This window comes from Pseudophryne corroboree, chromosome 4, assembly GCF_028390025.1.
Source record: "Pseudophryne corroboree isolate aPseCor3 chromosome 4, aPseCor3.hap2, whole genome shotgun sequence".
In the NCBI taxonomy this organism is placed as follows: domain Eukaryota; kingdom Metazoa; phylum Chordata; class Amphibia; order Anura; family Myobatrachidae; genus Pseudophryne; species Pseudophryne corroboree.
This window is the reverse complement of record NC_086447.1, coordinates 380,252,689-380,266,191: the sequence shown is the minus strand read 5'-3', so window position 1 is coordinate 380,266,191 and position 13,503 is coordinate 380,252,689. Positions and strand designations below refer to the sequence as shown.

Sequence of the window (13,503 nt, the reverse complement as noted above, 5' to 3'; positions counted from 1 at the left end):
CAATACTTTTCCAATATAACACAATCCTTCAGAGTTTGGGGCAAGCCACTTGTACGCCTTTCTCCCGCATATGAAATATGCATCATCGGGGAGAACATAAGGGACGGAGAAGGACATGATCATGTTACAAACCTTCCAGGTGAAATCTCCTGACCCTAATTCTTCCATCTGCTTAATGCACGTATCAGTCTGTATGATATGTGCACAGTATCCTGGTGATACCTCTCCAACTCTAGTAATCCTATTTCCTAAGGTATATCGATACCGGAAAGATTTTCCTCTACTGGCTATGTGGCGTACGAGCTCTGTATCTGTAGGCATTCTATCTGCTCTGTGTGAAAAGGTCATGGTAAGGTTGCTCCATGACACTTCCCAATTTCCCGGTTTTCTGGGATTGGAGATGTTAAAACATAAGAGGGACCTATCCACATGGTATTGGTGGAGCTTCAAACTAGGAGGGCTGGAGATGTTAAACCTCCGGTCCACCGGTCTCCCACCACTTAGCTCAAGTACCTCCCCTAACGTTAAAGGAAATGGTACTAGCCCTGATTTGCTGTGACCCTGAGGTACTTGAGAGCATACCCAACAATCTGTTTGGTTTAACACGTTACCCACTAGAGAGTGATAGTCACTCAATGGATGCCGGTCTATATGGATATTAAAACTAGATTGGCATTTCTTTATGCATCCATCTTCAACCAGATTATCACAGAGCCTACAGATACAATTTTCTTCAGCTAACAATCCTTCACAGTTGTTTACAAATAACATGGTTGTTAGATCGTGCCCGGTACTCGCCTTTGCTTGGTGATTGGGTTGCTATTGGAAATTTACACCTCCGTCTCAGTCATCAGGACCTTTCTGGATCCTTTCTCGACCTCACTGGTACTCTCACCGAAACAGACTGCTCTGGTCAACATCATGGTTAACGGGAAAAATCCATATCACAGTCTCTTGGGGCAAGTCCATCTTACAGGAGGAGAAAAGAAGAAATTTGTAAATGGGGTATAAGAAAATCAGTTTGAGGGGGAGAGAACTCGTTACGATAATAAGTTCTCTCGTCTTGTTGTTCTTCTTGTTCTGCTGTCCTCTCAAAGGTGTTGTCTCTCAGTCTTCAAAAACGATCATTCTGGTGATGCAATATTCCTTCCTAACCGACGATCTTTCTGTAAGGAGCAAAAATCTGGCATTACCATTGGTCCAACTGAGGGGTGACATAGCATCTTTAAACCATGGAAACATGAGTGAGAAGAGAGAGAAAATAAAAAAACAAAAGAGATAGAGAACAATTCATGTGCATATATACATTACATAACTCGACAATAACCATCAATAAGAAAAGAGAAACAAAGCATTTTTAAACATTGTAAGAAAACATTGTTAGCATTAGAAAAACATTGTCAGACTTATTAGGCTGTCATATCTATGTGTCTACTGGTCTCCTTGAGCAGTCCCTCCCCACCAGCACCTGCATTACTCCACTGTCTGTATCTGGCCAGAAATACATTGTGGCGGAGGTCATGCTGGGGTTTGGTAGACTTCTGCAAGGACCAAGTGGATATGCAATGTGTGAATTCTTACCACTACTAGTCAGAGATGGGGATAGAGAGAGGGAGAGAAAAAAAACATTTTTCACAAATACATTTACAACTTTTCACCTGGTCATTCCTGTGTCTTTAGTGAATGACCTCCCATTTCATTAACCGTTACTTCAGGCTTGCCTCCATTCCTAATAATCACCTTTCCTGCCTATGTGATCCTTGATTATAATGGTGTGTATTGTAATTTTGCTCATTTCTTGGTCTAGGGGGTCTAACTTTATGTGTGTTATTACAGTTGCTGGCATAATGCCCTTCTCTCCTACAATGGTAACAAATCCTGGGCTCCCTCCACGTGTCAATGACCTGAGGTTTTGGTTGATTTGATGCCTCCTCAAACGCTCGGATGCTCATCATCATCAATCGTTTCCCCTGTACTTCCCTGGTTCCTTGGATACCATGATTATGTCGTTGTCTTTCTCTTGATCTACAATCTCTTGCGATGTGTCCCTTTTTATGACAATGGTAACAGACTACCATATCTGGGTTTCTCGCAGGGGTGTGGGGCTTTTGTTGGGGTGGTCTTGTGGTTTGGGCCTGTATATTTGCTGCCATTAACTTATCTCTTTGTGACTCTCTGTACCTGGTGATATTCTGGTCATGATTAATGACGGCCTCTCTTAGTGCGGCCACCGAGATATCTCTCCAGTTTGGGTTGGTGGTCTGTACCCTTGTTTTTAATTCATCCTTTAAACCATTCATTAATACCCTAACCGCTATTCCTTTATGTTGTGCATTTGTCTTGATGTCTGCGATCCCAGTGTTTCTAGCCATTATTTGCAGTGCTCGATTGAAATAATTAGAAACATTTTCCCTTTCGTTTTGCCTTATGGAGAGAATGTCATTCCACTTGACAGCAGCTGGGAAATATATTCCTAACTGTCGGTTAATCTGTCTAATACATTCCTGATTGTGTTCCTCCATACAAGGTACCTCCGTGTTTAATTTACAATCAGCAATGAATTTTTCAGGGTCAACCCTGGAGGGCAAACATGCCCTCAGCACTGTCCGCCACTCTTTGTTGGTGGGTTCTGTGGCGTTTCCTAGTTCTTTAATAAACCTTTGACATTTGGCTAGATTTCTCCTAGGATCAGGAAATTCAGACATAATTGATCTCAATTCGGTCCGGGACCAGAGACAGCGCATTGCACTGTCCTTGACGGGAATGATTCCCTGATCGTCAGTCTTCCCATTGGGGACTGAGATCACCCTGGCCAGATCGAGCTCAGCTACATCATCTTGTGTTGGTCTTACAATATGGGGTACATCTGTTTGTGCGTGATATGAAACATTGTACGTACCTGTGGACACGACCTCACCTGACCCTCTGTTAGGGGGTTCGATTATTGCCTTTACCAATTTGGTCGTGTCCACCTGGATGTCTTGTAGGATGGCTTCTGGAAGAGGTGCCGACATCGTTCTGGGCTCACTTTCTTGTTTGTATTCCTGAGGGAGGTTTGACATGGGGTGCAGCTTGCACAGGTTAATAGTTGTACATTCAACAGTATTACAATAATCATGGTTACATTTATTACACTTATCCTTATAATCTATATTACAGTTGCTAAGAGCGTTTTTATTGTTCCACCTTTGTGCTTTTCTCTCCGCAATCAACTCCTCTCCTGCTGCCATATCTCTCCTCTCAAGATAAGAGTCAGAAAAGTCAATAGACTCTTTTTGTAATTCACTTTCCTGTTGCCATAACTGTAAATATTCATAATGTTTATTTTGTCTCTTCGTTGGTTCAATGAGACTTATCCTCCTCCTTAAATTTTGTAACACTACTGGACTGAAGCTACCTATTCTTGGGAATTTGTACAGTCATTCTCTCCTATTCATCACATAAAACTTCAGCGTGATTTCCATATTTCTTACACATCACATATCGTGCCGACCCGATGGATCGGTTCTCTGAATCAACCCGAACCGAGGTTGATCGCCCCCTACCTGAACAACTGGCCCCCATAATCTGCAGGCGTTGCTTATTCCTCCTTGAATATCAAGGCTTTCAGCGAACCCTTACAAACAAACCAAGAAGTCCTTGGGCAGGCCGGCGGTGGCGGTTTACCAAGTACCCCACTTACTTCTCGCCCACGTTGGCCAGTACTGCAATCACTGTAACCAGAGCTGCTGTACCCAACCCAGGGCCCCTGTGAACCTTTATTTACTGGGGCGTGCTGGACCTACCAGTCCCCAGTAAGTATCGGTTGTTGGATAGTTCCCGAGTGACCAGCGAACTTCCCTTCCAAAAATAAAAAATTACACAAATCACGTCAGAATGTACAAATAGCGTTTGTGACCACTTTACTCTAATGGTATTAGGTCAGATTACTAACTACTGCACACAATTACGTGCGGTCCAATCGTTCAGTACACGAGCACTACTTGTCATGTACTGAAAGATCAATGGAATCTATGTTTCCGGCTGCGATTCCTTCAGCCAGAGCTTGTATGGCCTATATGGGTTCTGCACCAACACCCCAGGCGTTGTGCCACTGGACTTTTATAGCGGACCTCTTTGTTACCTTATGACCTCCTGGTCTGTTACCTTTACCTTATGACCTCCTGGTCTTGTTACCTTATGACCTCCTGGTCTTGTTACCTTATGGTCCGCTATACTCTAATGCTCAAATATTATTTAACCAGGGATGCCTCCCTAGCCACCGTATATGTCACTTACACGTATGTCCCTTGACGAGTACCCGGCTTTCCTTTTGGTTCCACCTTAAAGTTATATAAACTTTTGTATACAAAACACACTCACTCAACACATGTACACTTTTGTTTCTATATCTATTTCTGCGCAGAAATTTGTCTTTAGCCCAACAGTGTTACCAATTAGGAGCAGGATCTGTTAAACTAAATTTCCGATTTTCCAAAAATAGATTTGCGTTATTTACCGCTTCGCGTTATCTACCGCTGTGCGTTACTTATCGCCTTGCGCTAATTATCGCTTTGCGCTAATTCAACTTTTTCGTGACTTGAGCTACGTGAGCGTAACCGGACGCTACGTTGCGTAATGTACGCTGCGTGCGTCTGCCTTTTGGATTGCGTACGCTAGTCTTTGTTAGCGACACGTGTACGCAATGCAAAGGATCCACCGCAACACAATATATTTTTATCAATGTAAATGATCCCTGATCATCTACCGCAATCCACACTGACTGCCTTGTATCTCAGACAAACCGTGTGTTTGTTCTATACTTTAACTATTACCTCTACTATGAAATAACAGCAAATCTCTTTTTAGCACTTTCTATCAACTATAAAATTGGCAAACAGGAATAGTGATATACGAAAATGAAACAGAAAATGCAGATATATGTATGCGTGCGTGTATACGCAAGACAGAAGAGAAATAAAACAGTTTTAAAAGACACAAGCGTTTTGTTCTTACTTCCGGTTCCCGGATTCCTTCAGCATTCTTTATCTAAGCGAAGCAGACGCTTATCCCGTCAGCACTGTGAGACAACCTCCCACCCTTTGCTGGAGGGATAATGTCTGCTGATCTACCTAGTGCAGATATGAGAAGGATAGGACGAGTCCCCAATTGACAATGCTAAATTCCTTTGTCGTATAACAACCCTTTATGAAGCTAAGAACACTGTACGCTGTTTACTTAAGAAGTACCGTAATGGTACGCTAGTTGCGTAACGATCGCTCAGCCGTAGGCGAGACGCTCAAGCGTCACGTTCGCTCACGGCCCAGCGATCACAGGACACGTTATTGGTTATGTCTAGGGTAATAATTCGCTATGGCGTAGCTTACGCTCGAGACCACGAGGAGGTCACCAGCGATGCAGACGCTCACAACACTATACCTTTATGTTAAAACCTTATACCAATGAAATACAAAGAATACCTTAATGTGAGTACAGGGTGTAAGTGCAACCTTGTGTAACCTGACTAACTACAAAGCTGCTTGAGCGTCACCGACGCTCAAGTGAACACTTAACACTATAGGAAATACACAGATGCTGGTTTAGGTTCCAAAGCCTATTAACTGTATTATCTCTAATATACTTGTAAAAGGGGATAACAGTACAAATGATACACTACAATATAACAGAGACTTCCTAACCACAGAACTAAACAATAAATACAAAAAGACAATACTACACTGACCTAAATGCAATACAATACAATACTATCTACTACAATACAATACTAGCCTAGTCTAGGGGAGATATGAGAGAACAGAACAGAGAGAGAGAGAGAGAGAGAGAGAGAGATGAGATGAGAGAAATTGGCTCACAGAAAGACAATGATAACGGAGAGAAACTTACGCACAAAGGGTATGATCGCCTGCGCCTCGATATCCAGCTCCCGGCTATCAGCAGATAACCGTTGATGAGAGAGTGAGAGCTGGATGTGGTCGGCCTGCCTATTTATGCCCCACACACAATGCAATCTCCTGGTCCTACAATCCCATTGTCCATTGGCCGAAGGAATTCGGCCCTGCATCATAACAAAAGGTCATAGGGTGATTCATACAGGTGGGCTGTGACGATTTCCAACAGCTCAGGTGGGTGGGAAACTGGGTTTCCCGCCGCATACCTGAGTATGTGTAATTAATAGAAATGGACATAAACTTCTTATGTCCATAACTATTCGCACGAGCGATTAATACGCTCCAAACCAACACCGGAATATTGCTAATTAAATACTCTTCCGATGGGTACCAAACACTGCTGTATGATTCCTGTTAGACCCTTCGTACGATATAAAGAGGGATTCCTCAGCTCTGGGACATTGTATTTTAACCAAACTTTCAGAATCTATCAAAGGGACCATGATCTATAAACTACATTAATTGTGAACATTTGTAACGAATGAGTCGCACGCTACGACTACATAAACTCTACCGTAAATACGCATACCGCGCCTGCGAGTGCACGTTATTGCGGGTATGCGCATCCACGGGAGAGCGCACGCACGCGCAGCGCGGACCAGTGTGCGGTGCAAATATGGCAACGTGCATTGAGACATTTTTCTGACTTTGACATACGTCACCTGCAGCGCATTCATAATAAGTCAGTGACAAGTTCAAAAACTTTGGGTGACAGCGGAAGCAGTCCACTGACCAGTAAATCCCTTCCTCTTGTAACCAAGCTCACGCAAACCACCCCACCAACTCCCTCAGTGTCAATTTCCTCCTTCCCCAGGAATGCCAATAGTCCTGCAGGCCATGTCACTGGCAATTCTGACGAGTCCTCTCCTGCCTGGGATTCCTCCGATGCATCCTTGCGTGTAACGCCTACTGCTGCTGGCGCTGCTGTTGTTGCCGCTGGGAGTCGATGGTCATCCCAGAGGGGAAGTCGTAAGCCCACTTGTACTACTTCCAGTAAGCAATTGACTGTTCAACAGTCCTTTGCGAGGAAGATGAAATATCACAGCAGTCATCCTGCTGCAAAGCGGATAACTGAGTCCTTGACAACTATGTTGGTGTTAGACGTGCGTCCGGTATCCGCCGTTAGTTCACAGGGAACTAGACAATTTATTGAGGCAGTGTGCCCCCGTTACCAAATACCATCTAGGTTCCACTTCTCTAGGCAGGCGATACCGAGAATGTACACGGACGTCAGAAAAAGACTCACCAGTGTCCTAAAAAATGCAGTTGTACCCAATGTCCACTTAACCACGGACATGTGGACAAGTGGAGCAGGGCAGGGTCAGGACTATATGACTGTGACAGCCCACTGGGTAGATGTATGGACTCCCGCCGCAAGAACAGCAGCGGCGGCACCAGTAGCAGCATCTCGCAAACGCCAACTCTTTCCTAGGCAGGCTACGCTTTGTATCACCGCTTTCCAGAATACGCACACAGCTGAAAACCTCTTACGGCAACTGAGGAAGATCATCGCGGAATGGCTTACCCCAATTGGACTCTCCTGTGGATTTGTGGCATCGGACAACGCCAGCAATATTGTGTGTGCATTAAATATGGGCAAATTCCAGCACGTCCCATGTTTTGCACATACCTTGAATTTGGTGGTGCAGAATTTTTTAAAAAACGACAGGGGCGTGCAAGAGATGCTGTCGGTGGCCAGAAAAATTGCGGGACACTTTCGGCGTACAGGCACCACGTACAGAAGACTGGAGCACCACCAAAAACTACTGAACCTGCCCTGCCATCATCTGAAGCAAGAAGTGGTAACGAGGTGGAATTCAACCCTCTATATGCTTCAGAGGTTGGAGGAGCAGCAAAAGGCCATTCAAGCCTATACAATTGAGCACGATATAGTAGGTGGAATGCACCTGTCTCAAGTGCAGTGGAGAATGATTTCAACGTTGTGCAAGGTTCTGATGCCCTTTGAACTTGCCACACGTGAAGTCAGTTCAGACACTGCCAGCCTGAGTCAGGTCATTCCCCTCATCAGGCTTTTGCAGAAGAAGCTGGAGGCATTGAAGAAGGAGCTAAAAGGGAGCGATTCCGCTAGGCATGTGGGACTTGTGGATGCAGCCCTTAATTCGCTTAACAAGGATTCACGGGTGGTCAATCTGTTGAAATCAGAGCACTACATTTTGGCCACCGTGCTCGATCCTAGATTTAAAGCCTACCTTGGATCTCTCTTTCCGGCAGACACAGGTCTGCTGGGGTTGAAAGACCTGCTGGTGACAAAATTGTCAAGTCAAGCGGAACGCGACCTGTCAACATCTCCTCCTTCACATTCTCCCGCAACTGGGGGTGCGAGGAAAAGGCTCAGAATTCCGAGCCCACCCGCTGGTGGTGATGCAGGGCAGTCTGGAGCGACTGCTGATGCTGACATCTGGTCCGGACTGAAGGACCTGACAACGATTACGGACATGTCGTCTACTGTCACTGCATATGATTCTCTCAACATTGATAGAATGGTGGAGGATTATATGAGTGACCGCATCCAAGTAGGCACGTCACACAGTCCGTACTTATACTGGCAGGAAAAAGAGGCAATTTGGAGGCCCTTGCACAAACTGGCTTTATTCTACCTAAGTTGCCCTCCCACAAGTGTGTACTCCGAAAGAGTGTTTAGTGCCGCCGCTCACCTTGTCAGCAATCGGCGTACGAGGTTACATCCAGAAAATGTGGAGAAGATGATGTTCATTAAAATGAATTATAATCAATTCCTCCGCGGAGACATTGACCAGCAGCAATTGCCTCCACAAAGTACACAGGGAGCTGAGATGGTGGATTCCAGTGGGGACGAATTGATAATCTGTGAGGAGGGGGATGTACACGGTGATATATCGGAGGGTGAAGATGAGGTGGACATCTTGCCTCTGTAGAGCCAGTTTGTGCAAGGAGAGATTAATTGCTTCTTTTTTGGGGGGGGTCCAAACCAACCCGTCATATCAGTCACAGTCGTGTGGCAGACCCTGTCACTGAAATGATGGGTTGGTTAAAGTGTGCATGTCCTGTTTTGTTTATACAACATAAGGGTGGGTGGGAGGGCCCAAGGACAATTCCATCTTGCACCTCTTTTTTCTTTTCTTTTTCTTTGCATCATGTGCTGATTGGGGAGGGTTTTTTGGAAGGGACATCCTGCGTGACACTGCAGTGCCACTCCTAGATGGGCCCGGTGTTTGTGTCGGCCACTAGGGTCGCTAATCTTACTCACACAGTCAGCTACCTCATTGCGCCTCTTTTTTTCTTTGCGTCATGTGCTGTTTGGGGAGGGTTTTTTGGAAGGGACATCCTGCGTGACACTGCAGTGCCACTCCTAGATGGGCCCGGTGTTTGTGTCGGCCACTAGGGTCGCTAATCTTACTCACACAGCTACCTCATTGCGCCTCTTTTTTTCTTTGCGTCATGTGCTGTTTGGGGAGGGTTTTTTGGAAGGGACATCCTGCGTGACACTGCAGTGCCACTCCTAGATGGGCCCGGTGTTTGTGTCGGCCACTAGGGTCGCTTATCTTACTCACACAGCGACCTCGGTGCAAATTTTAGGACTAAAAATAATATTGTGAGGTGTGAGGTATTCAGAATAGACTGAAAATGAGTGTAAATTATGGTTTTTGAGGTTAATAATACTTTGGGATCAAAATGACCCCCAAATTCTATGATTTAAGCTGTTTTTTAGTGTTTTTTGAAAAAAACACCCGAATCCAAAACACACCCGAATCCGACAAAAAAAATTCGGTGAGGTTTTGCCAAAACGCGTTCGAACCCAAAACACGGCCGCGGAACCGAACCCAAAACCAAAACACAAAACCCGAAAAATTTCAGGCGCTCATCTCTAATTAGAATGCATTTAAAACAAATTTCATAACTGAATCATATATATCCACATTGCTCCTCAAGGGGGAATTATTGGATGTAAGTTCCTCCACTATATACAATGTAGAATTTGGATAGTTCCTATTCCAAATAGTAACAATGATTACAAGTCAGTATTGACAAGATTAACTGCAGTCCAGAATATATGAAAGATGGATTTAACGCTTCAAATAAGCAGTATTTTATTGCCCGCCTGGAGAGTTCTAAAACAGGTGTCCATGAGGAATCCCGGTAATTAGCAGCATCTGACTATGATATGTAAGTTCGGTAGCATTTACTCACTCTATCCCAAATGACAGGGACCTATTCCAAGATTAGAGGAGGTGACCGTGTTCCGAGCGTCCTCGGGTGCTACGGTAATAGTTGCTCCGGGTCTCCGAACATCAGCGGGATGCTTTTTAGATGCCTCAGCGGACACGTCTCCAGGATAGCGTATCTGAGCTCCAGTGTACTCCAATAAAAGATAACGGGCGGTGACGAGTGGGAGTCCTAGACGCATTTCGTCACCTCTGGTGACTTTCTCAGTAGGCGGTCACAGCAGCTGGCACTGGCACACACAGATAAAATCAATCATGGGTGGATGTGGCTGGTTCTGCCCACAGGGCAATTGCGCTATGTGCCAAGCACCGTTAGCACCACCCTGTTGTAGTGACCGCCCTTGTCAATTTCTTCAGGATCTGCTCCTGGGAAATAGGTAGTGAGCATTTAGCGAAACAGGTAGTTGGTTTTTAGGTGTATATGCCAGTGTAGACAAAGCAAATAATTGATTAATAAAAATAAACTAATTAAAACAAATGGTTTCAGTGGTGAACTACTGTGTAAATATAATTACAATGTAAGTCCAACAGTGTTTTGTTACCAGTACCTTCCTCGGTGTATAATTTATTTAGGAATTGAAAAAGTAGGGTGAATGCCCACTGGCTAACTGTATTTCATGCATTTTCCTATAAACATAAGTGCACTAGTTGCTATATTACTGTATAAGAGGTAATGGCATAAACAAAGGTAAAGGTGTACATTTAGCACTTTAACTACCTTTTCTGCCATTCTGAAGCAATATTAGGTTTGTGGTTTCTGAGCAAACCTTCCTGTTAATTAATACTGCTCTTGTATTAAGTTATCCAGTGTAACACATTTTCAAAAACATATCCATTAAAAGTGTGAGATCTACTGTGAATAATTATACTAGCAGAATTATAATTTCTGAGTGCATTATAATAACATCATAAGGACTTGTATCAAAACAATACTGTACTAGATTACCATCAACATTGCACTGCATTTGCCACTATCAATTTGTACTAAAAATGTAACATGTTCCACCTTTGGGAATATTTCACTGAGAAGTGTAGCTAGACAGTAAACATAAATAAGACAATATTAAACACATAACCCCCTGGGTACTGAATCACTGCTAGAAAAGGCACCAGTGTCATGTCAGCCTGCATGGTTGGATGGTGGAAATGATTTATGATTTGTATGTGGATTTCACAGCTGCTTTTAACAGGCTAACATGTGGCATACTGTATCTCTCCCAAGCTGCCTGACATGGGTGACGTTATTGATGACTAAAGTTCAAGTTGAAGAAATACAGAAAGATTAATTTTAAAGAAAGCATTTGTCTCCACGTTCTAATATTAAGTTACTGACATAGGTCCGCGGCTTTTCATGGAAGCTATGAATTTTCGCGAGAAAAACAGGGCAATGTAATTGGATACCGGTGAAAAATCATTGGTGAGAAAATAAAAAAATCTGCATTATCGCAGCTAATTGGATACACACACACACACACACACACACACACCACCACCACCACCACCACCACCACCACCACCACTTTACGTGATTCCTCAATGTGTTATCATTACACTCATACACAAGCAGCATGAATACAAAAAGCAAGAGTTTTGCTCAGACAAGCTCTTGAACAGCTTGCATGCTTGGGAGGAATTTTGCTTGAAAAGCTCAGATATTCCCGGGTGTTCAGATGAAGACAGATTGACAGGTGGCAAATCAATGCTCTCCATAGCATCATGACACAGGAAAACATCTAGTAAACAGACAACATAAAGGTGATAATGATGTCTTTTAAAACAATGGCCAACATTTGTGAAGGGCAACATAGCTGAGACCACTTTGGTGCCTCGCTCTTTAAATTGTACAATTTAGATTAGATTTTTTTAGCAATGTGCATGGGTTTGCAAAAAAGATGGTAGCACATCCAAGACACCCTCATTTCTTTCACCTTTCTCTCTTTCTATTGATAACATCTCCTTCTCTGCTGTCTATCCACTTTGCTGCCCTGCTGTCATCCATGACTTCTTCACTACTCACAATATCACAATCATAATATCTCTCACTTCTGAGATTTCAACCTTCATAACTTCACTAGGATAGGCCCTTTCTCATCCACATACTCAGAATGTCTTGCCTTGACTACTGTAATCTCCTCCTACCTGTCCTCCCCCATTCTATTCCTTTCCCTTCTTGAGTCTAAGTTTTACTAACTTCCTGTGCCCCATAGCATCCAATTCAAACATCTCATCTATTCTCATATATACAGCCCTTAATCAGTTCTCCAACTACAACATCTCCAACCTCATTTTTTGTCTACACTCCCTCCCACACACTCTGCTCTTCCACTGATCGCCACTTCACCATCTCCCTAATTTCTTCCCACACTCCCTTGCAAAGTCAGAATTTTGTACCAGTCTTGCCAGCTTCATACATGCACGAAAAAGGGTGGTCTTCAGTATGCCGACTGTCAGGATCCCGGCGCACAGTATACTGGCACCAGAATCCCGACAGCCGCCATACCGACACTTTTTCTCCCTCGTGGGGTCCTGGAGGCAGAATAAAAGAGCATGGTGCGCGTAGCATGCCACCGTGCCTGCAGCGTGGCGAGCGCAGTGAGCCCACAAGGGGCTCATTTGCGCTCGCCATGCTGTCGGTATGCCTGCGGTCGGACTCCCGGCGCCGGTATGCTGGTCGCCGGGAGGCCGGCCACCGGCATACCATACTACACCCCACTAAAAACACACCTTTTCATTAAAACCTACCAACATTCCACCTAAATCTTTACGTATCACTTCACCCTTGACCTGCCTTTCACGGGAAGGGCCTTCTTTTCTCTTGTTCTTGATAGAATAGGAGAGGTCAATTGCACAGTCCCCAATATGGCTCCTCTAGGGATGATCCTTCATTCTCTTACCAAGATGGCCGCCAGTAACACTACTGCGCATGCAAGCCGCCATCTTGTTACTGTGTATGAGTGACATAGTGGGAAATGTATGTCTTCCACCTTAGCTCTAAAGACCTAAGACGCTTTTACCAGCTAGACCACTGTTCCAGCACCTGCACCACTAGATATTCCAAGAGACAGCTGTTTATTTTCCTCAACTCTCCTCTGCTACAAGCTCTACTTCATAACTCACCAACAAATAAGCCACACTGCCTAGTTAGGCTAAAGTGGACTGGTCCTTGGGTCAATCACATTCTGCTGGTGTGTACATTAACTCTGCCAAACCACCATCTGTTCATACAGTTCCAACAGTTATCTCCTCTGTACTATGCATAACAGCTTTACTCTCCATCCCCTTCCTTGACTCTGATACTGTATAATCACCCTTACAATGGGGACCGGCTCATT

The 13,503-nt window shown here is 44.3% G+C and overlaps 1 long non-coding RNA gene across 2 annotated transcripts in view; it reads right to left on the bottom strand.

The window, feature by feature from the left end:
• The window catches only part of LOC134909617 (uncharacterized), a 184,759-nt gene that overhangs the window by 14,825 nt on the left and 156,431 nt on the right, over positions 1–13,503 (bottom strand). The window lies entirely within an intron of this gene.